The sequence below is a fragment of the Narcine bancroftii genome, chromosome 4, assembly GCF_036971445.1.
Source record: "Narcine bancroftii isolate sNarBan1 chromosome 4, sNarBan1.hap1, whole genome shotgun sequence".
NCBI classification, from domain to species: Eukaryota; Metazoa; Chordata; class Chondrichthyes; order Torpediniformes; family Narcinidae; genus Narcine; species Narcine bancroftii.
The window spans coordinates 319,159,250-319,183,804 of NC_091472.1; the positions used below are offsets into that span (position 1 = coordinate 319,159,250).

The following is a 24,555-nucleotide window of genomic DNA, read 5'->3' on the forward strand; positions in this document are numbered from 1 at the left end:
GGTTAAAATGTGTGGCAGTAACTTGGAAGTCCGATGCGTATTTGGGAATGGGTCGATGGCCACACTGAAATAGGCCGTTGTATCCCACTTGAAATAATTACATCAAATTCACGGAACAAATTTGAATTTCTCTTTTGAAGATTTTGGATGTGTATTTACCAATTGTAGGAATTAAGTTGTAATTACCCAACATGAACTTTCTGACTCCTAAAACCAAGAAAAGCAAGATTTTATTTGAGAGTTTTGCTCAATTTTTATAAATACTATCTAGATGTTTTCTCTCTTTATTGTTTTCTATTGGGCAGCTGTGGGAGGGGTTACTTTTTAAATCACTATGTATTAATTTTATCTTATTTTCAAAGAAGAAATTCAAGTTTTTTAATGCATATGTTAAATTAAATGTAAAAATGTTACAAATAAGATAAATGATGAATTGTTTCAGGAACTGGCGATCTTCCACGAGTGCCATTAACTCCAGGCAGCAGGAATGTGTGAACGAAACACAACACTGGCCAGAACAACTGAGGAAACACGGGTAAAAGTGCCCAACAAGGTGCTGATGCCATCTTGATTTTAATGTAGGTGACACCGAGGAATGCGTTGGGGCAGAGATGGTCTATGGACAGCCAATACGGACACCTTGGGGAAAAAAGCCTGCACCACCAGTAGGGATGGACAATGGTGGGTAATGAATAAGCAAATATTAGACACACCGAGAGAGAGAGAGAGAGAGAGAGAGAGAGAGAGAGAGAGAGAGAGACACACACACAGACAGACCCGATTGGTTCGTGAGGTGCCTGTAATGCAGGTTAATGATTTTCCCCACCTGATTGGTTCAGGGTTTGCCTGGGACGCTGGTTAATGATGTGCCCCAACACTTGGGCACTGAGGCTTCGGGTTTCCACCCATTTGTTTCCAAACGTCTGTTTCTACGCCTCTTGATTCAATCTTCTGTTTCCTCCCTTTGTTTCCCTGCCTCTTTTTACATCCCTCTGTTTTCAACCCTCTCTTCCCTCCCCTCTGTTTGAATCCATCTGTTTGCAGCCCTCTGGTTGCATCTCGGTTTCAACATCTCTGTTTCCACCCTTCTTTTTCCACACCTCTGACTCCATGTGGTGTCTACTCCTCTTGCTTTTGACCCCTCTGTTTTGAGCCCTCTCATCTGTCTCTGCCCCTGCAATTCTGCCCCACTGAATAAAATGCTTAATCGTGCAGTGAGTTCACTCTGACACCAGGGGGAGATATTGCGCCTAATGTGGACTTTTGCAGTTTGCCCATCTTGACACTGGAGGGCGGTGTGGTCCCAAATTCTCTCAACTACATCTCCATCTACCCTCACTGATTCACCAAAATTAACTCAATCATTTTTAGGTTTTTTTGAATCTTGAATATTTGTAAAACACTCTTTATTCCAATGTTTAATTTTAGAAGTGTTTGGGTCATTAAGAAATTTGGTGGTGTCTTTGTGCCCAGATATAAATACCAGCAACTCATTTTTCTGGTTGAGGCTCTTGTTAAATGTTGTTTGACATCACAAAGTACTTTCCAAGGACATCCTCCCTTCATGGAATGAGATCCTGTCCAAGGACATCCTCCCTCCATGCAATGAGATCCTGTCCAAGAATGTCTATCCTCCATGGAATGAGATCCTGACCAAGAACATCTATCCTCCATGGAATGAGATCCTGTCCAAGGACGTCCTCCCTCCATGAAATGAGATCCTGACCAAGAACGTCTCCCCTCCATGGAATGAAATCCTGCTGTATAAAGGTTACAGGAAAAATTTCAAGCGGAGCACATAATGGGAAGGTGAAAAGAGTCCTTGGCGAGTGGGTGTAGGGAGAGCCCCAATGCATTTTCTACCCTCATGGAAAACCAGAGAGGGAATGGGACCACTCAAGGTCAGTTGGAATTTAAAAATTACACATAAAGCACAGTTACAGGCTCTGCTTCCCAAATTCCCATCGAATTGGCAAACCCTGTATGTTTTGAAGCATGTGAGGAAACCAGAGGAAACCCACAGACACAAGGAGAAAGTACCAACTCCTTACGGACAGCGCCAGATTTGAAACCCGGTCACTGAGGCTGTGACAGTGTTGCTTGGAGTCTGAGGATATGGTTGTGGTACTGACTGGGTGTTTTCCATCAGTATTTACTAAAAAGGACATGGTGGATATTTGGGCATGTTCATGGGTTCAGATGTTTTGAGAGGAAGTGTTGGGATTTTTTTGGGGAGTCTGAGCCCTTCATCAGGAGTGCAGGAAAACACTTGAATAAAAAGATAGGGGAGAGGAAAAGTCAAAAAAGTAACAGTTAAGGGGATACAGGTGGGAGGGTAGAAGTGAGAAATGGGGGGAACCATAGCTCTGATAGAATGAAGGGAAAGGGACATGAGAGGAAAGGAGGCAGGTGGGGAAATAGAGACCAGAGGAGAGGTCTTACCAGAAATTTGGAGGTCGATATTGATGCTATCTGATTGGAGACTTCCAAGATGGAATTTGTACTAGGCCTTGATTTGGCAATGCTTGAGGCCATGGACAACCATGTTGAGTGGTAATGGGATGTGGAATTAAAATGGTCTGCCCCTGGGAGATCCTGCTGTTGGAGCCATCAGAGTGAAGGTGACCAATGAAATGATTTTTCCAGTTTGCATCCAATCTACCCAGCATAGAGGAGGCCACGTCAGGATCAACAGATCCAGTGGAGGACCCTGCGGGTTCATCAGTGAAGTTTTGTTTCATAGAGTCAGGTTCCAAGGGAACAGTTGATGGGAAGGAATGAGCGAATCACTGATGGAGCAATCACAACAGAAAGGAAGGAGGTGTCTGATGGCAGGAGTGGTGGAAGATATATGGGGTGGGAGGCAATGACCAGGAGAATTCTGTCCTTGTTATATTGAGGGGGGTGGGGGAGGAGGGGCAGGGCTGGGAATAGAGATATGGGCAAGGGCATTAGGCCAGATATCCTGGACCAAATGTGCCACACAAGCACATATGTGAGCTGAATTCATCACCTCACAAACATACGTCACTTGCTTAACTAGTCGACTGCCGAGCAGCATCCCATTCCAGGAGCTGCTCAAGCTGTTACTATTCTATGATCAAAAAATATTCTGATCAGTGTCTGGTCCCAAGGGTGTTGGATAATAAATTTGTACCTGGATTATGCTGATTTCAGATTTTAGCAAAACAATGACACACTCCAACTAGAAGGGTCCATGGACCAGGGGTGGGGGGGGGGGGGGAATGGTGGAAGAAGGGTGATGGCAGTGCTGGATATGGGATAATGCAGCAAAGGTGCTGGGGGCACGAGATTGCGATGGCAGCCTCGGGTCATCTACAACAAATTGGGCATCCATCGACGGTGAATTGGTGGTGCCGGACTCTGTTTTATCCATAACATAACATAACATAACAATTACAGCACGGAAACAGGCCATTAGGCCCTTCTAGTCCGCACCGAACCAAACACCCCTTTCTAATCCCACCTCCCTGCACAATGCCCATAACCCTCCATCTTCTTCTCATCCATATACCTGTCCAACCTTTTCTTAAATAATACAATTGACTCCGCCGCCACTATTTCTCCCGGAAGATCATTCCACACGGCTACCACTCTCTGAGTAAAGAAGTTCCCCCTCATGTTACCTCTAAACCTCTGCCCCTTAATTCTTAACTCATGTCCTCTTGTTTTAAACTTTCCTCCTCTTAACGGAAATAGTCTATCCACATCCATTCTGTCTATCCCTTTCATAATCTTAAATACTTCTATCAAATCCCCTCTCAACCTTCTACGCTCCAAAGAATAAAGACCCAATCTGTCCCATCTCTCCCCATACTCCAGATGCTTAAACCCAGGCAACATTCTGGTAAACCTTCTCTGCACTCTCTCCACTCTGTTTATATCCTTCCTATAATTAGGCGACCAGAACTACACACAGAACTCCAAATTAGGCCGCACCAACGTCTTATACAATCTCAACATCACCTCCCAACTCCTATATTCCATGCAATGATTGATAAAGGCCAGCATACTAAAAGCCTTCTTCACCACCCTATTCACGTGAGTTTCTACCTTCAGGGAACGATGTACCGTCACTCCTAAATCTTTCTGCTCTTCTGTATTCCTCAATGCTCTCCCATTTACCACGTATGTCCTGTTCTGATTCTTCTTACCAAAATGAAGCACCTCACACTTATCAGCATTAAATTCCATCTGCCATTTTTCAGCCCACTTTTCTAAGCAGCCCAAATCCCTCTGCAATCCTTGAAAACCTTCTTCATTATCCACTATTCCACCTATCTTAGTATCGTCTGCATATTTACTAATCCAATTCACCACCCCATCATCTAGATCATTAATGTATATAACGAACAACAATGGGCCCAATACAGATCCTTGAGGCACACCACTGGTCACCGGCCTCCAACCTGACAGACAATTATCCACTACCACTCTCTGGCCTCTCCCTTTCAGCCAATGTTCAATCCATTTGACTATCTCAAAATTTATACCTAAAGACTGCACCTTCCTAACTAACCTTCCATGTGGTACCTTATCAAAGGCCTTACTGAAGTCCATATAGACAACATCCACTGCGCTACCCTCATCCACATTCCTAGTCACCTCTTCAAAAAATTCAATCAGATTGGTCAAACATGACCTTCCTCCCACAAATCCATGTTGAGTGCAGCTGATCAGACCCTGTCTATCCAGATGTTTATAAGTACTATCTCTAAGAATTTTCTCCATTAATTTACCTACCACAGATGTCAAACTTACAGGCCGATAGTTGCCAGGCTTCCTCCTTGAACCCTTTTTAAATAATGGAACCACATGCGCAATGCGCCAATCCTCCGGCACTATCCCCATATCTAATGACATTTGAAAAATTACCGCCAGAGCCTCTGCTATTTCCTCCTTCACTTCTCTCAATGTCCTGGGGAAGATCCCGTCTGGTCCCGGAGACTTATCCACCTTTATATTCTTCAAAAGCCTTAAAACTACACCTTTTGTAATCTCTATATTCCCCATATTTACCCAATTTGCTTTTATTTTTATCCCACATCTCCCAATATCCTTCTCCTTAGTGAATACCGAAGAAAGGAAACTGTTCAATATCTCCCCCATTTCTCTAGGTTCCACACACAGTTTTCCACTCTGATTTTCTAAGGGACCAATTTTGTCTCTAGCTTTCCTCTTACCATTAACATATTTGTAGAACTCTTTTGGATTAGTTTTCACCCTGCTTGCCATAGTTTTCTCGTACCTTCTTTTAGCTTTCCTAATTCCTCTCTTAAGATTCCTCTTACATTCAATGTATCTTTCAAACATCTCCTTAACTCCATGCTTCTTATATCTAATGTACGCCTCCCTTTTTCTTCGAACCAAGTTTCCAATATTCCTTGAAAACCACGGCTCTCTCCAACTTTTGCCCCTCCTTTTAACCTAACAGGAACATAAAGCTTTTGCACTCTCAAAATCTGATCTTTAAAAGACTTCCATCTCTCTACTACATCCTGCCCATAAAACAAATTGTCCCAATGCACACCCTGCAAGTCCTTTCGCATCTCCTCAAATCTAGCTTTTCCCCAATCAAAAACCTCAATCCTTGGCCCTGATTTCTCTCTTTCCATAATGACATTGAAGCTGATGGCATTATGATCACTGGACCCGAAGTGCTCGCCAACACTAACCTCCGTCACTTGACCCATCCCATTTGCCAACAGTAGATCTAACACTGCTCCTTCTCTGGTCGGCACCTCTACATATTGTTGTAAAAAACAATCTTGCACACATTTCACAAACTCTAACCCATCCATTCCTTTCACAGAATGTGTTTCCCAATCTATATGTGGAAAATTAAAATCTCCCATAATTACAACCCTGTGCTTATCACAAATATCTACTATCTCCCTACAGATTTGCTCCTCTAGGTCTCGGTCCCCTCCAGGTGGTCTATAATACACCCCTACAAGTGTAACCTCTCCTTTCCTACTCCTCAGTTCCACCCAAATAGCCTCCGTGGATGTGCCCTCTAATCTATCCTTCCTAGGCACCGCTGTAATATTTTCCCTGACAAGCAATGCAACCCCACCTCCTCTTGCCCCTCCGACTCTATCACACCTAAAACAACGAAACCCAGGGATATTCAGTTGCCAATCACATCCCTCCTGCAACCATGTCTCACTAATCGCTACCACATCATACTTCCAAGTATCAATCCACACCTTCAGCTCATCCACCTTTTTTACAATACTCCTGGCATTAAAATATATGAATTTCAGGGATTTCCCATTTTTTAATCCCTGTTTTCCCTCATCTTTAAGAACAACATTATTTACTTTTCCTGCCAATTGCCCTTCATCTTCTTCCAGAGCATTTCCCTTCTCTATCACCTGCCCATCCATATTCAAATACTTACTACAAACTTTCATTGTTTGCATTCTAACCTTCTCCTTACTGCTCTGTACTATTTTGTTCCCTCCCCCAAACCATTCTAGTTTAAAGGATCCTGAGTAGCCCTAGCAAATACCTCTGCCAGGATTCTGGTCCCCCTGGGATTTAAGTGTAACCCGTCCTTACTGTACAGGTCACATCTCCCCCAAAAAAGGTCCCAGTTATCCAGAAACTTAAAACCCTGCCCCTTACTCCACCCCTTCAGCCACGTGTTAATCCTCCACCTCATTCTATTTCTATTCACACTGTCACGTGGCACAGGGAGTAATCCAGAGATTACCCCCTTTGCGGTCCTTCTTTTTAACTCCCTACCTAACTGCCTGTACTCACTTTTTAGGACCTCTTCTCTAATTCTCCCTATGTCATTGGTACCTACATGTACCACGACCTCTGGCTCCTGTCCCTCCCACTTTAGGATATCCGGGACACGAGCAGCAACATCTCGGACCCTGGCACCAGGGAGGCAAACCACCATCCGGTTCTCCTTGCTGCGTCCGCAGAATCCCCTATCCGTCCTCTTAACTGGCTCCTATAAAGTAAAGAGTCCCTAGGGTTCCCCGCGTTGCCAACAGGGGAAATTTGTGCACGAATTGAGGGTGGGTCAGATCCGGTCATGTTTGGCACCCAACCCGAAAATGTTCGGTGGATGGAATTTTGGGTGAAAGAATTTGTACCTGTCACTTGAAAGTGGCATCACAGTTTTGTAAAGAAAGCCCTTGCCATCTTGGCCATCAGAAATCGAAGAAATGAGTGCAGGAGCTGGGATGTCACGGTGAGGTTGTGTCAGACATGGGTGAGGCCCAATTTGGAGTAGTGTGTGCAGTTCTGGTGACCTGACGACAAGAATGATATCAGGAAGACTGAAAGAGTGCGGAGAGGATTGACTAGGAGGTGGCCGTGCCTTCAGGAGTTGAGTTCTAGGGATAGATTAAACCAGTTAGGACTTTTTTCCTTGAATCAAAGAAGAATGAGGAGAGATTTGATCAAGCTTTGCAAAACGACGAGAGGGATAGAAACAGAAAAGGCGAGCGGGCTCTTACCACTTTGATGAGGAGAGATCAATCCAAGAGGACATAACTTTAGGGTGAAAGGGGAATCGTTGAGGGGCAACTTCTTCACTCAGTGAGTCGTGGGAGTGTGGAATGAGCTGGCATCTCCTGTGGTGGGCACCGGCAGTTTTCAGTCTGAAGAATAAATTGGATAGATCCGTGGTTGGAGAAGGTGGGCTGGGTGCAGGTCAGTGGGACGAATGGTCTGATGTTTTCAGCGCAGACGAGAAGGGCCAAATGGGGTTTCATCCGTGTTGTTTTTTTTAATGGTTTTAATGCATGCCATGAGATTTTGCCCAGTCACTTGACATCCCTACAGAGAGAGAGACCCCAGACTGACTCTTGACGTGACAGACCCCAGACTGAATCTTTACATTTAAACAGACAGCAGAGTCATTGGCCCAAAAGAGCTCAGACCACGCCAAGACGCCCATGAACCAGACGCCCCGACACCCCCTCCCCCCACCCCCCCCCAATCCCCACGCCATTTGAAGAGTGGTCAAAAACCATGTTGGCTTGGGGTGAACAACAAACCCCTTGCAGACGGGGCCAGATTTGAACCAGGGTCACGAACGCGACCTCCTGTGGCATAAATATTCCCAGGCCATCACCCCAAACCCATGCTCCAAGGCACTGGGAGAGCCAAGGGCTCAAATTCAACCCAATGGTGCATTGGAGAAGTTTGAACTGCTGTCGGACCATCAGGAGAGGAACGAGTGGGTCTTGTTGAAGTTCTCAGCTGTCATAGACCACGAAATGCTTTCAAAGCAACAGTCCAAGGACAAGCCCCAAAACCAGGAGATCTCTGGCATGAGTCGAGGCTCCTCCGACCCTCCCCGAGCTGGGGGCATCGGTTCCTGTTTCCACCCCATGAACTCCTGTCAACGGAGGAACCACCTTGATGGGGTCTCGACCCCAACGAGGAAGGTCGAAGCCGCCCCTTGTTTCAATGTCCAGCAACATTCAGCCTGATCCCCCCCACCTGAAGGATCAGCCACTGAAGTCTTGGCCAGATTCCAGCCCCGGTCTGGCTCTGGTCTCCATCCCCGGGGCCAAGAGTGCGACAGCATCAGTTCAGGGGCTGTTCGTCCACGGGTCCAAAGCAGGTGAGTTTTTCTCCCCCCGCGGGCCCCCTCCTGCTCCCCCCGCGGGCCCCCCCCCCTCCCCGCGGGCCTCCCCCTCCCCGCGGGCCCCCCCCCACTCCCCCCCTCCCCGCTACCCCACCTCCCCGCTCCCCCCCTCCCCGCTCCCACCCCCTCCCCGCTCCCCCCCGCTCCCCCTCCCTCCCCGCTCCCCCCCTCCCCACTCCCCCCCCTCCCCGCTCCCCCCCTCCCCGCTCCCCCCCTCCCCGCTCCCCCCCTCCCCGCTCCCCCTCCATCCCCGCTCCCCCCCTCCCCGCTCCCCCTCCCTCCCCGCTCCCTCTCCCTCCCCGCTCCCCCTCCTCCCCCTCCTCCCCCTCCCCTCCCCTCTTCTCTCTCCCCCCCTCTCTCCCCCCCCCCCCCCCGAACCTGTGGTTTTCAGCCTGAGATGTTGCTGCCCTGAGAGGAAGGTAGGAAGCCTGGTTTTACTGTGGCTGCTTTTTCTGGGGTGGTTCTTTGAGTTGTTGGGGTGAAAGGAATCCGGTGTTTGTGGAAGCCCCTGTTTGTGGGTAGTTTGCAATCTGGTGTTCCATGTGGTTCGTGGGTATTGAGCCAGAGAAATGTGTTGCTTTAATGTGTGTGGTTTTCGGTGCCTGCAACTTTAGCTCTTGTCTTGGGATGATGGTTTTGGGATGTTTGTACCTGATTGTGTCTGAGGTTTGCCTCTGAAGTGTGGGCTGCTGAGGGATGTAGGTGGGTAAGGGCTGGGTTTGGGGATTGCATGGGAAATGGGGAATTTTCATTTGCTCTTGACTGCAAGAAGCACTTCATTTCACTTTCTGCTCCTGTCACCCTATCTGCCTTATGCATGAATGAAGTGGTTTGTGTCATATTGCACTTTATGACAGGACAATCAATTGAATTTTGATCTTGGCATGTTTCGCAGAATGTTCTTAAAGTGACAGTGACCCAGGTTCATATCTGTCCCCGTGTCAGGAGTGTTTTTATGTCACCCTTCACAAAATGGGAAGGTGAATGGGGGTATTGGTGTGGTTCTGTTCTGAATGTTGAAAGTTCCTGTCTCTGGATGGACAGTTCAGGGGTGAAATGTCCTGATGTCAATTCTCCTTTGTTCACACGAAGCGACTCGTCCGATTTCTGTCGCGACGCAAATGCTGGAGAGGCTCAGCAGGTCAAGGTGTGAACTTTATATAGTCCGGAGACTTGCCCTGATAAAGGGCTCAAGCCTGAAATGCTGATGGTATGTTTATCTGAACACTGTCTGGAGCAAACAAACCAGGGTCTCCAATCAGAATGACAGTCCTATCGATGCAACATTTAAAAATCTTTAGGTTCATCTGTGTCTTAAATCTTTAACGTTATACCTGCAGGACAATAACAGGCCCTTCACCCCCAATTAATCTCCAATCTCCGGAGAACATTACAGCACAGAAACAGGTCCTTCGGCCCTTCGAGTCTGTGCTGAACTATGATTTGGCCCATGCCCACTGATCTGCCACCAGTCCGTAGCCCACCATACCCTTCCCATCCACATCCCCATCCAAATTCTTCAATATTAAAATGGACTCCTCGTTCACCATCACCCAGCAGCTCATTCCACATTCCCTCGACTCTCTGAACAAATATCCTCCAATTTTTTCTCTCCACTTTTCCCATTTCACTCTTATCCCAAATCCACTGGTTTGTCTCTGAGTGGATATCGCTGACCTCCATTTACTGTCTATCCACCTCATAATTTTAAATACCTCTATCAAATTCTCACTCATTCTTCTACCCTCCAGGGTATGTTATGTTATTCTTCTACCCTCCAGGGAATAAAGTCCTAACCTGTTAAACCTTTCCTTGGAACTGATTTCCTGAAGTCAGAGCAACATCCTAGTGAATTTTCTCTTTCAATCTTATTGATATCTTCCCTGTCATTAGGTGATCACAACGGCACACAAGACTCCAATTTTGGCCTCACCAATTTCTTGTGAGGCTTCACCGTAAACTCCACACTTTGAAACTCAGTACTTTGATAGATGAAGGCCAAGAGGACAAAAACTCTCTTTCCAACTCTATCCACCTGTGACAGCACTTTCATGGAATGACTCCTGTTTCCCAGTTCCCTCTGTTCTACCGCACTCTTCGGTGCCCGACTGTTCGCCGTCTTTTCGTGGTTTGTCCTTCAAAACGCAACACCTCACAGTTGTTCATGTTAAATTCCATCTGCTGTTTATTCCAGCTGGCCCAGATCCCTCTGCAAGCTTTGAAAACCTTCGTTGCTGTCCACAACGCTTCCGATCTGAGTATTGTCTGCAAACTTGCTGATCCAATCACCACATTGTTGTCCAGATTGTGGATCTCGATGACAAACTACGCTGGTCCCAGCACCGATCCCTGCAGCACACCACTAGTCACAGTCCTCCAGTCTGAGAAGCTATTGTCCACGGCCACTCACTGGCTTCTCCCACACAGACCATGTTTTTGAATATTTTAAGATGAGATTTCAACTCCAAAGTACAGAGGACCTATGGATAGATGCTAAAATTCTCAAAGATACACTACACTTAAAATTGTGTCATTTCACAAGATAAAGGAACTGAAGTAGGCCATTCGGCCCATTGAGTCTTCTCCTCAACTCCACCCTGAGCAAAACTGTTCTTACCTCGAGTTCCAAATTCCAGCCTTTTCCACAAATCCCAGTGCCTTCTCTCCAATAACCGAGGTCCCCTCCCTGATCGTACCCCATTGACGGTTTGGGCCAGATTGGGGGGGGGGGGGCTGGCCTCTTGTGTGCAAGGGCTGGGTTTGGGGGCTGCGGGGAACTGGTGGAATTCTCTTTAGCCTTGAAAGTAATAGACACCCTGGTAGCAGCGACAGCACAGTGTCAAGTCACATCTGATCCAAAACACAGACTGATTGGAATTGAGTCATTTACTTGGGCCTCATAACGTGCGGCCTCGGCTCAACGTTAATTTTGGTAATGATTTTTCGACCTTCGTGTCAAAACAGAAAATGTTTTTTTATATCCAAAATGGCAATTACAACTTGAGCAATAGGTGTTTTTATTTCCACACAATAACTCAGATCTCCATGAAGGTAATCACCTAGGGTTAGATTAAATGTTCACTCAACAATTACAAAAGCATCAAGCAAAAAAATTGGCCCCCTCTGCCCCATTATTACTTCATTTATGAACTTCACATTAAAAAGCCCAATGAATCAGTTAAAAATAACATGTGTCATGATCAAAAGTCCATTGGAGAGAGTCTTCACTAAAGTCCACGCTAATTTGTATAACTATGACCAATTAAAATTTTTTTGGTCTCTGCGCTGAATTCGACCAGTGGTTGCTTTGTGACTGTCAAAGATTGCTTTGTTTTGAGCTCCCTGATCTCTCTCTGCAAGACCTCATCACCTTTCCTACTCATGGCATTTGCCCTGACGTGGACCATGACATCCAGCTGCTCACCCTCCTTTTTGTTTGTAATTCATTATTTATCGCACTATGAACCATATCAACCAATATATTTACAGATGCATCTCTTTAAATATTCACAGTGACATTTTCTCTTTTTTCCCCCATCCCTCCCTTCCCCCTTCCCACCCCCCTCCAAAAACAGTAAATATTGAACATATAAAATACAATAAAACAATATCTTTTACAAAAGGAATACAGACAAAAAAGACGTATCATCAACTCATTCACATTAAATCTGATCGTGTTTATCTTCTTATCATTTTAGGTGGTGGTGGTCCAAGGCCTGCTCTTTCTGTTATGTTCCATATATGGTTCCCAGGTTTTTTCAAACATTGTAACTTTGTCTTTTAATTTGTATGTGATTTTTTTTTCCCAATGGGATACACTTAAATTTGGTTATATATTCCATTAATGTTTATAGTCTTATAGTCCAACGTGGCCATCTTATATCTTTATTTTCACTCTTTCCCGCCTCTTTACCACCTCCATCCCTTTTTTCCATTACTGTTTTTTAAGCTTTCCTTTTTAAACTCAGTATATGACAACGCACTTAAGACATGAAATACCCCAAAAATCCCCACAAGCAATAACCCTTTAACCTCAAATGAACCTCCCCTCCTTGGATTTCCCCTTGTCCCTTGACAGCAACCACAACTCCCCTTTCCATTCAGTTTGCAAACTTACTCGCAAGCGTCAACCGATTTCGCAGTGACCATTATTCTCCCCCCACTAGCCCCCCCCAGAGAACACTTTTTCTCTCTCTTTTTTCCCTTCTTCCCCTTCTCTTATCCATTTTAAAATCTTTATGGATACATTATCTTTACTTTATATTTTTGTATATTTTCTTGCCAGTCTTCTTTCTTGTTTGTCACTCTTCTCCTGTCCTGCAAATGTTCAGCAAATTCTTGGGCTTTCTTTGGGTCCAAGAACAGTCTATTCTGTTCCCCAGAAATAAATACTTTGAGTACTGTTAGATGTCTTAATATAAAGTTATAACCTTTCTTCCATAAGATTGTTTTCGGCGTGTTGAATTCCTTCCTCTTCTTTAAAAGTTCGAAACTTATGATCGGGAAAAAATATTTGTCCCTTATGTTCCAACGGCTTATTGTCTTCTCTAACCTTCTTTCTTTCCTGCTCCAGTATATTCTCTCTTGTCGTCTATCTTAGAAATGTTACCAATATGGATCTTGGTTTTTTATGTGGCTATGTGCCCTTTCGATTTCTATTCCTTTTTTTAAAAATTTTTTTAAATTTTTCACACTATAAACCATATAAATCAAGATACATACAATTTTCTTCTTAAATATATACAGTGTCATTTTCTCCCCCTTCCCTCCTCCCCTCCCTCCCTCCCCTCCCATTTATTTAAAATTCAGAAAATAAGATACATTAAACCCATCAAACAACGTTGTCACTCAATAAAAATGAACAAGAAATTCCACTGAGTCAGTTCTTTTCATTCTCTTCTCCTTCTGTCATTTTAGGTGCTAGATGTTCATGGTAGGATTTCTCTATTATGTTTCATGTATGGCTCCCATATTTGTTCAAATATTGTAATGTTATTTCTTAAATCATATGTTATTTTTTCGAATGGAATACATTTATTCATTTCTATATACCATTGTTGTATTCTCAAGTTATCTTCTAATTTCCAGGCTGACATAATACATTTTTTTGCTACAGCTAGAGCTATCCTAACAAATCTTTTTTGCGCACCATCCAAATCAAGTCCAAATTCTTTGTTTTTTATGTTACTTAGGAGGAAGATCTCTGGGTTTTTTGGTATATTGCTTTCTGTGATTTTATTTAATATCTGGTTTAGATCTTCCCAAAATGTTTTCACTTTCTCACACGTCCAGATTGAATGAATTGTTGTTCCCCTTTCCTTTTTACAGCGAAAACATCTGTCAGATACTGTTGGGTCCCATTTATTTAACTTTTGAGGTGTAATGTATAGCCTGTGTATCCAGTTATATTGTATCATACGTAACTTCGTATTTATTGTATTTCTCGTAGTTCCTGAGCATAACTTCTCCCATGTTTCCTTCTTTATCTTTGTTTAAATCTTGTTCCCATTTTTGTTTAGTTTTACCATTTGTTTCCTCATTCTCCTTTTCTTGCAGTTTAATATACATATTTGTTATAAATCTTTTGATTATCATTGTGTCTGTAATCACATATTCAAAGTTACTTCCCTCTGATTCCCCGACTCTGATTCCCCGCCTCTGATTCCCCGACTCTGATTCCCCGCCTCTGATTCCCCGCCTCTGATTCCCCGCCTCTGAATCCCCACCTCTGATTCCCCGTCTCTGTTTTCCCGCCTCTGATTCCCCGCCTCTGATTCCCCGCCTCTGATTCCCCGCCTCTGATTCCCCGCCTCTGATTCCCCGACTCTAATTCCACGCCTCTGATTCCCCGCCTCTGATTCCCCGCCTCTGATTCCCCGCCTCTGATTCCCCACCTCTGTCTCTATGCCTCTCTTTCGCTTCCGCTCTTTTCCCTCCACTCTTTCCGCACCTCTCTTTCCCTCCCTCAATTTCAAGAACTCTGTTTGATCTGTTCTGTGTACCTCATTTTCAACACACAAGTTCCAACCACTATGTTTAACCCATCTCTTTCCCCGCCTCTATTTATCCACCTATGTTTACCCGCCTCTGTTTACCCGCCTGTTTAACCGCCTCTGATTCCCCAACTCAGATTCCCTGGCTCTGATTCCCCGCCTCTGATTCCCCGCCTCTGATTCCCCGTCTCTGATTCCCCACCACTGATTCCCCGCCTCTGATTCCCCGCCTCATATTCTTCGACTCCCTTTCCGTGCAACTTTCCCGGCCTCAGATTCCCCTCCTCTCTTTCCCTGCCTTTATTTGTGCGCCTCTTTCTCTGCCTCTCTTTCCACACATCTCTTTCCCCCCTCTGATTCCCGGCCACTGCATCCGCACCTCAGATTCCCCACCTCAGATTCCCCACCTCAGATTCCCCGCCTTAGATTCCCCACCTCAGATTCACCGCCTCAGACTCCCCGCCTCAGATTCCCCACCTCAGATTCCCCGCCTCAGACTCCCCGCATCTGATTCCCCACCTCTGATTCCCCGCCTCTGATTCCCCGCCTCTGATTCCACGCCTCTCTTTCCGTGTCTCTGATTCCCTGCCTCTGATTCCCTGCCTCTGATACCCTGCCTCTCTTTGCCTGTCTCTATTTCCGTGCCTCTTTCTCTGCATCTCGTTTACCACATCTCATTTCCCTCCTCTGATAACCCGCCTCTGATTCCCCGTCTCTGATTCCCCACCTCTGATTCCCCGCCTCTGATTCCCCACCTCTGATTCCCCGACTCTGAATCCCAGCCTCTGATTCCCCGCCTCTGATTCCACACCTCTGATTCCCCTCCTCTGATTCCCTGCCTGTGATTCCCTGCCTCTGATTCCCCTCCTCTGATTCCCTGCCTGTGATTCCCTGCCTCTGATTCCCCGCCTCTGATTCCCCGCCTCTGATTCCCTGCCTCTGATTCCCCGCCTCTGATTCCCTGCCTCTGATTCCCCGCCTCTGATTCCATGCCTGTGATTCCCTGCCTCAGATTCCCCGCCTCAGATTCGCCGACTCAGATTCTCCGCCTCAGATTCCCCGCCTCAGATTCCCCGCCTCAGATTCCCTGCCTCAGATTCCCTGCCTCAGATTCCCTGCCTCTGATTCCCCGCCTCTGATTCCCCGGCTCTGATTCACTGCCTCTGATTCCCCGCCTCTGATTCCCTGGCTCAGATTCCCTGCCTTAGATTCCCCGCCTCTGATTCCCCGCCTCTGATACCCCGCCTCTGATTCCACGCCTCTGATTCCCCGCCTCTGATTCCCAGCCTCTGATTCCCCGCCTCTGATTCCCCGCCTCTGATTCCCCGCCTCCCTTTCCGCGCAACTTTCCCGGCCTCCCTTTCCCCACATCTCTTTCCCCGCCTCTGATTCCACGCCTCTGATTCCCCGCCTCTTATTCCACGCCTCTGATTCCCCCCCTCTGATTCCCCTCCTCTGATTCCCTGCCACTGATTGCCCGCCTCAGATTCCCCGCCTCTGATTCCCCGCCTCTGTTTCCCCGCCTCTGATTCCCCGCCTCTGATTCCCCGCCTCTGATTCCCTGCCTCAGATTCCCTGCCTCCGAATCCCCGCCTCAGATTCCCCGGCTCTGATTCCCTGCCTGAGATTCCCTGCCTGAGATTCCCCGCCTCAGATTCCCTGCCTCAGATTCCCCGCCTCAGATTCCCCGCCTCAGATTCCCCGCCTCAGATTCCCCGGCTCTGATTCCCCGCCTCTGATTCCCTGCCTCTGATTCCCCGCCTCTGATTCACTTCCTCTGTTTCCCCGCCTCTGATTCCCCGCCTCTTATTCCCCGCCTCAGATTCCCCGGCTCTGATTCCCTGCCTGAGATTCCCCGACTCAGATTACCCGCCTCAGATTCCCTGCCTCAGATTCCCCGCATCAGATTCCCCGCCTCAGATTCCCCGCCTCAGATTCCCCACCTCAGATTACCCGCCTCAGATTCCCTGCCTCAGATTCCCCGCATCAGATTCCCCGCCTCAGCTTCCCCGCCTCAGATTCCCCACCTCAGATTCCCTGCCTCAGATTCCCCACCTCAGATTCCCCGCCTCTGATTCCCCGCCTCTGATTCCCCGCCTCTGATTCCCTGCCTGAGATTCCCCGACTCAGATTACCCGCCTCAGATTCCCTGCCTCAGATTCCCCGCATCAGATTCCCCGCCTCAGATTCCCCGCCTCAGATTCCCCGCCTCAGATTCCCCTCCTCAGATTCCCCGCCTCAGATTCCCCACCTCAGATTCCCCGCCTCAGATTCCCTGCCTCAGATTCCCCGCATCAGATTCCCCGCCTCAGATTCCCCGCCTCAGATTCCCCGCCTCAGATTCCCTGCCTCAGATTCCCTGCCTCTGATTCCCTGCCTCTGATTCCCTGCCTCTGATTCCGTGCCTCTGATTCCCTGCCTCTGATTCCCTGCCTCTGATTCCCTGCCTCTGATTCCCTGCCTCTGATTCCCTGCCTCTGATTCCCTGCCTCTGATTCCCTGCCTCTGATTCCCTGCCTCTGATTCCCTGCCTCTGATTCCCTGCCTCTGATTCCCTGCCTCTGATTCCCCGCCTCTGATTCCCTGCCTCTGATTCCCTGCCTCAGATTCCCCGCATCAGATTCCCCGCCTCAGATTCCCCGCCTCAGATTCCCCGCCTCAGATTCCCTGCCTCAGATTCCCTGCCTCTGATTCCCTGCCTCTGATTCCCTGCCTCTGATTCCCTGCCTCTGATTCCCCGCCTCTGATTCCCTGCCTCTGATTCCCTGCCTCTGATTCCCTGCCTCTGATTCCCTGCCTCTGATTCCCTGCCTCTGATTCCCTGCCTCTGATTCCCTGCCTCTGATTCCCCGCCTCTGATTCCCTGCCTCTGTTTCCCTGCCTCTGATTCCCCGCCTCTGATTCCCCGCCTCTGATTCCCTGCCTCTGTTTCCCTGCCTCTGATTCCCCGGCTCTGATTCCCTGCCTCAGATTCCCTGCCTCAGATTCCCCGGCTCTGATTCCCTGCCTCAGATTCCCTTCCTCAGATTCCCTGCCTCAGATTCCCTGCCTCTGATTCCCTGCCTCTGATTCCCCGCCTCTTATTCCCCGTCTCTGATTTCCCGCCTCTGATTCCCTGCCTCTGATTCCCTGCCTCTGTTTCCCTGCCTCAGATTCCCCGCCTCTGATTCCCTGCCTCAGATTCCCTGCCTCAGATTCCCTGCCTCAGATTCCCTGCCTCTGATTCCCTGCCTCTGATTCCCCGCCTCTTATTCCCTGTCTCTGATTCCCCGCCTCAGATTCCCCGGCTCAGATTCCCTGCCTGAGATTCCCTGCCTCAGATTCCCTGCCTCTGATTCCCCGCCTCTGATTCCCTGCCTCTGATTCCCCGCCTCTGATTCCCCGTCTCTGATTTCCCGCCTCTGATTCCCCGCCTCTGATTCCCTGCCTCTGTTTCCCTGCCTCTGATTCCCCGGCTCTGATTCCCTGCCTCAGATTCCCTGCCTCAGATTCCCCGGCTCTGATTCCCTGCCTCAGATTCCCTGCCTCAGATTCCCTGCCTCAGATTCCCTGCCTCTGATTCCCTGCCTCTGATTCCCCGCCTCTTATTCCCCGTCTCTGATTTCCCGCCTCTGATTCCCTGCCTCTGATTCCCTGCCTCTGTTTCCCTGCCTCAGATTCCCCGCCTCTGATTCCCTGCCTCAGATTCCCTGCCTCAGATTCCCTGCCTCAGATTCCCTGCCTCTGATTCCCTGCCTCTGATTCCCCGCCTCTTATTCCCTGTCTCTGATTTCCCGCCTCTGATTCCCTGCCTCTGATTCCCCGCCTCTGATTCCCCGCCTCAGATTCCCCGGCTCAGATTCCCTGCCTGAGATTCCCTGCCTCAGATTCCCTGCCTCTGATTCCCCGCCTCTGATTCCCTGCCTCTGATTCCCCGCCTCTGATTCCCCGCCTCTTATTCCCCGTCTCTGATTTCCCGCCTCTGATTCCCCGCCTCTGATTCCCCGCCTCAGATTCCCCGGCTCTGATTCCCTGCCTGAGATTCCCTGCCTCAGATTCCCTGCCTCAGATTCCCTGCCTCAGACTCCCTGCCTCAGATTTCCTGCCTCTGATTCCCTGCCTCTGATTCCCCGGCTCTGATTCCCTGCCTTTGATTCCCTGCCTCAGATTCCCCGCCTCAGATTTCCCGCCTCAGATTCCCCGGCTCTGATTCCCTGCCTTTGATTCCGTGCCTCAGATTCCCCGCCTCAGATTTCCCACCTCAGATTCCCCGCCTCAGATACCCCGCTTCAGATACCCCGCCTCAGATTCCCCGCCTCTGATTCCCTGCCTCTGATTCCCTGCCTCTGATTCCGCGGCTCTGATTCCACGCCTCTCTTTCCGTATCTCTGATTCCCCGCCTCTGATTCCCTGCCTCTGATTCCCCGCCTCTGATTCCCTGCCTCTGTTTCCCTGCCTCTGATTCCCCGCCTCTGATTCCCCGCCTCTGTTTCCCTGCCTCTGATTCCCCGCCTCTGATTCCCCGGCTCTGATTCCCTGCCTCAGATTCCCTGCCTCAGATTCCCCGGCTCTGATTCCCTGCCTCAGATTCCCTGCCTCAGATTCCCTGCCTCAGATTCCCTGCCTCTGATTCCCTGCCTCTGATTCCCCGCCTCTTATTCCCCGTCTCTGATTTCCCGCCTCTGATTCCCTGCCTCTGATTCCCTGCCTCTGTTTCCCTGCCTCAGATTCCCCGCCTCTGATTCCCTGCCTCAGATTCCCTGCCTCAGATTCCCTGCCTCAGATTCCCTGCCTCAGATTCCCTGCCTCTGTTTCCCCGCCTCTGATTCCCCACCTCTTATTCCCCGTCTCTGATTTCCCGCCTCTGATTCCCTGCCTCTGTTTCCCTGCCTCTGTTTCCCTGCCTCTGATTCCCCGCCTCTGATTCCCCGCCTCAGATTCCCCGGCTCTGATTCCCTGCCTGAGATTCCCTGCCTCAGATTCCCCGCCTCAGATTCCCTGCCTCAGATTCCCTGCCTCTGATTCCCCGCCTCTGATTCCCCGCCTCTTATTCCCCGTCTCTGATTTCCCGCCTCTGATTCCCCGCCTCAGATTCCCTGCCTCAGATTCCCTTCCTCAGATTCCCCGCCTCAGATTCCCTGCCTCAGATTCCCCGCCTTAGATTCCCCGCCTCAGATTCCCCGCCTCAGATTCTTCGCCTCAGATTCCCCACCTCAGATTCCCTGCCTCAGATTCCCCGCCTCTGATTCCCTGCCTCAGATTCCCCGGCTCTGATTCCCTGCCTGAGATTCCCTTCCTCAGATTCCCCGCCTTAGATTCCCTGCCTCAGTTTCCCCGGCTCTGATTCCCTGCCTTTGATTCCCCGCCTCTGATTCCCCGCCTCAGATTTCCCGCCTCAGATTCCCCGCCTCAGATTCCCCGCCTCAGATTCCCCGCCTCAGATTCCCCGCCTCAGATTCCCTGCCTCTGATTGCCTGCCTCCGATTCACTGCCTCTGATTCACTGCATCTGATTCCGCGCCTCTGATTCCACGCCACCCTTTCCGTGTCTCTGATTCCCCGCCTCAGATTCCCTGCCTCTGATTCCCCGCCTCTGATTCCCCGTCTCTTATTTCCCGCCTCAGATTCCCCGGCTCTGATTCCCTGCATCAGATTCCCCGCATCTGATTCCCCACCTCTGATTCCCCGCCTCTGATTCCCCGCCTCTGATTCCCCGCCTCTGATTCCCCGCCTCTAATTCTCCGCATCTGATTCCCCACCTCTGATACCCCGCCTCTGATTCCCCGCCTCTGATTCCCTGCCTCTGATTCCCCGCCTCTGATTCCCCTCCTCTGATTCCCCTCCTCAGATTCCCCGGCTCTGATTCCCTGTATCAGATTCCCCGGCTTTGATTCCCTGCCTCAGATTCCCTTCCTCTGATTCCCCGCCTCTGATTCCCCGCCTCAGATTCTCCAGGTCTGATTCCCTGCCTCAGATTCCCCGCCACTGATTCCCCGCCTCTGATTCCCCGCCTGTGATTCCCCGCCTCTGATTCCCCGCCTCAGATTCCCCGCCTCTGATTCCCCGCCTCAGATTCCCCGGCTGTGATTCCCCGCCTCAGATTCCCCGGCTCTGATTCCCCGCCTCTGATTCCCCGCCTCTGATTCCCCGCCTCAGATTCCCCGCCTCTGATTCCCCGCCTCAGATTCCCCGGCTCTGATTCCCCGCCTCAGATTCCCCGCCTCAGATTCCCCGCCTCTGATTCCCCGCCTCTGATTCCCCGCCTCAGATTCCCCGGCTCTGATTCCCTGCCTCAGATTCCCCGCATCTGATTACCCGCCTCTGATTCCCCGCCTCAGATTCCCCGGCTCTGATTCCCCGCCTCAGATTCCCCGCCTCTGATTCCCCACCTCAGATTCCCCGGCTCTGATTCCCTGCCTCAGATTCCCCGCCTCAGATTCCCCGACTCTGATTCCCCGCCTCTGATTCCACGCCTCTGATTCGCCGCCTCTGATTTCCCGCCTCTGATTCCCCGCCTCTGATTCCCCGCCTCTGATTCCCCGACTCTAATTCCACGCCTCTGATTCCCCGCCTCTGATTCCCCGCCTCTGATTCCCCGCCTCTGAATCCCCACCTCTGTCTCTATGCCTCTCTTTCGCTTCCGCTCTTTTCCCTCCACTCTTTCCGCACCTCTCTTTCCCTCCCTCAATTTCAAGAACTCTGTTTGATCTGTTCTGTGTACCTCATTTTCAACACACAAGTTCCAACCACTATGTTTAACCCATCTCTTTCCCCGCCTCTATTTATCCACCTATGTTTACCCGCCTCTGTTTACCCGCCTGTTTAACCGCCTCTGATTCCCCAACTCAGATTCCCTGGCTCTGATTCCCCGCCTCTGATTCCCCGCCTCTGATTCCCCGTCTCTGATTCCCCACCACTGATTCCCCGCCTCTGATTCCCCGCCTCATATTCTTCGACTCCCTTTCAGTGCAACTTTCCCGGCCTCAGATTCCCCTCCTCTCTTTCCCTGCCTTTATTTGTGCGCCTCTTTCTCTGCCTCTCTTTCCACACATCTCTTTCCCCCCTCTGATTCCCGGCCACTGCATCCGCACCTCAGATTCCCCACCTCAGATTCCCCACCTCAGATTCCCCGCCTTAGATTCCCCACCTCAGATTCACCGCCTCAGACTCCCCGCCTCAGATTCCCCACCTCAGATTCCCCGCCTCAGACTCCCCGCATCTGATTCCCCACCTCTGATTCCCCGTCTCTGATTCCCCACCTCTGATTCCCCTCCTCTGATTCCCTGCCTCTGATTCCCCGCCTCTGATTCCCCGCCTCTGATTCCCTGCCTCTGATTCCCCGCCTCTGATTCCCTGCCTCTGATTCCCCGCCTCTGATTCCATGCCTGTGATTCCCTGCCTCAGATTCCCCGCCTCAGATTCGCCGACTCAGATTCTCCGCCTCAGATTCCCCGCCTCAGATTCCCCGCCTCAGATTCCCTGCCTCAGATTCCCTGCCTCAGATTCCCTGCCTCTGATTCCCTGCCTCTGATTCCCCGGCTCTGATTCACTGCCTCTGATTCCCCGCCTCTGATTCCCTGGCTCAGATTCCCTGCCTTAGATTCCCCGCCTCTGATTCCCCGCCTCTGATACCCCGCCTCTGATTCCCCGCCTCCCTTTCCGCGCAACTTTCCCGGCCTCCCTTTCCCCACATCTCTTTCCCCGCCTCTGATTCCACGCCTCTGATTCCCCGCCTCTGATTCCCAGCCTCTGATTCCCCGCCTCTGATTCCCCGCCTCTGATTCCCCGCCTCCCTTTCCGCGCAACTTTCCCGGCCTCCCTTTCCCCACATCTCTTTCCCCGCCTCTGATTCCACGCCTCTGATTCCCCGCCTCTGATTCCCAGCCTCTGATTCCCTGCCTCTGATTCCCAGCCTCTGATTCCCCGCCTCTGATTCCACGCCTCTGATTCCCCGCCTCTGATTCCACGCCTCTGATTCCCCCCCTCTGATTCCCCTCCTCTGATTCCCTGCCACTGATTGCCCGCCTCAGATTCCCCGCCTCTGATTCCCCGCCTCTGTTTCCCCGCCTCTGATTCCCCGCCTCTGATTCCCCGCCTCTGATTCCCTGCCTCAGATTCCCTGCCTCCGAATCCCCGCCTCAGATTCCCCGGCTCTGATTCCCTGCCTGAGATTCCCTGCCTGAGATTCCCCGCCTCAGATTCCCTGCCTCAGATTCCCCGCATCAGATTCCCCGCCTCAGATTCCCCGCCTCAGATTCCCCGCCTCAGATTCCCCTCCTCAGATTCCCCGCCTCAGATTCCCCACCTCAGATTCCCCGCCTCAGATTCCCTGCCTCAGATTCCCCGCATCAGATTCCCCGCCTCAGATTCCCCGCCTCAGATTCCCCGCCTCAGATTCCCTGCCTCAGATTCCCTGCCTCTGATTCCCTGCCTCTGATTCCCTGCCTCTGATTCCGTGCCTCTGATTCCCTGCCTCTGATTCCCCGCCTCTGATTCCCTGCCTCTGATTCCCTGCCTCTGATTCCCTGCCTCTGATTCCCTGCCTCTGATTCCCTGCCTCTGATTCCCTGCCTCTGATTCCCTGCCTCTGATTCCCTGCCTCTGATTCCCTGCCTCTGATTCCCCGCCTCTGATTCCCTGCCTCTGATTCCCTGCCTCAGATTCCCCGCATCAGATTCCCCGCCTCAGATTCCCCGCCTCAGATTCCCCGCCTCAGATTCCCTGCCTCAGATTCCCTGCCTCTGATTCCCTGCCTCTGATTCCCTGCCTCTGATTCCCTGCCTCTGATTCCCCGCCTCTGATTCCCTGCCTCTGATTCCCTGCCTCTGATTCCCTGCCTCTGATTCCCTGCCTCTGATTCCCTGCCTCTGATTCCCTGCCTCTGATTCCCTGCCTCTGATTCCCTGCCTCTGATTCCCTGCCTCTGATTCCCCGCCTCTGATTCCCTGCCTCTGTTTCCCTGCCTCTGATTCCCCGCCTCTGATTCCCCGCCTCTGATTCCCTGCCTCTGTTTCCCTGCCTCTGATTCCCCGGCTCTGATTCCCTGCCTCAGATTCCCTGCCTCAGATTCCCCGGCTCTGATTCCCTGCCTCAGATTCCCTGCCTCAGATTCCCTGCCTCAGATTCCCTGCCTCTGATTCCCTGCCTCTGATTCCCCGCCTCTTATTCCCCGTCTCTGATTTCCCGCCTCTGATTCCCTGCCTCTGATTCCCTGCCTCTGTTTCCCTGCCTCAGATTCCCCGCCTCTGATTCCCTGCCTCAGATTCCCTGCCTCAGATTCCCTGCCTCAGATTCCCTGCCTCTGATTCCCTGCCTCTGATTCCCCGCCTCTTATTCCCTGTCTCTGATTTCCCGCCTCTGATTCCCTGCCTCTGATTCCCCGCCTCTGATTCCCCGCCTCAGATTCCCCGGCTCAGATTCCCTGCCTGAGATTCCCTGCCTCAGATTCCCTGCCTCTGATTCCCCGCCTCTGATTCCCTGCCTCTGATTCCCCGCCTCTGATTCCCCGCCTCTTATTCCCCGTCTCTGATTTCCCGCCTCTGATTCCCCGCCTCTGATTCCCCGCCTCAGATTCCCCGGCTCTGATTCCCTGCCTGAGATTCCCTGCCTCAGATTCCCTGCCTCAGATTCCCTGCCTCAGACTCCCTGCCTCAGATTTCCTGCCTCTGATTCCCTGCCTCTGATTCCCTGCCTCAGATTCCCCGCCTCAGATTTCCCGCCTCAGATTCCCCGGCTCTGATTCCCTGCCTTTGATTCCGTGCCTCAGATTCCCCGCCTCAGATTTCCCACCTCAGATTCCCCGCCTCAGATACCCCGCTTCAGATACCCCGCCTCAGATTCCCCGCCTCTGATTCCCTGCCTCTGATTCCCTGCCTCTGATTCCGCGGCTCTGATTCCACGCCTCTCTTTCCGTGTCTCTGATTCCCTGCCTCTGATTCCCTGCCTC

General features: G+C 50.5%; 1 long non-coding RNA gene across 1 annotated transcript; it reads right to left on the reverse strand.

Annotated features, from left to right (window-relative positions):
• Window positions 1-1,441: 1,441 nt before the first annotated feature.
• LOC138760221 (uncharacterized) lies at window positions 1,442-9,428 on the reverse strand. The gene is made up of 3 exons (XR_011355517.1): window positions 9,290-9,428; window positions 7,500-7,643; window positions 1,442-1,760 (listed from the first exon to the last, which is right to left on the reverse strand). It is a non-coding gene; the product is annotated as an uncharacterized lncRNA (long non-coding RNA).
• Between the last annotated feature and the right edge of the window lie 15,127 nt (window positions 9,429-24,555).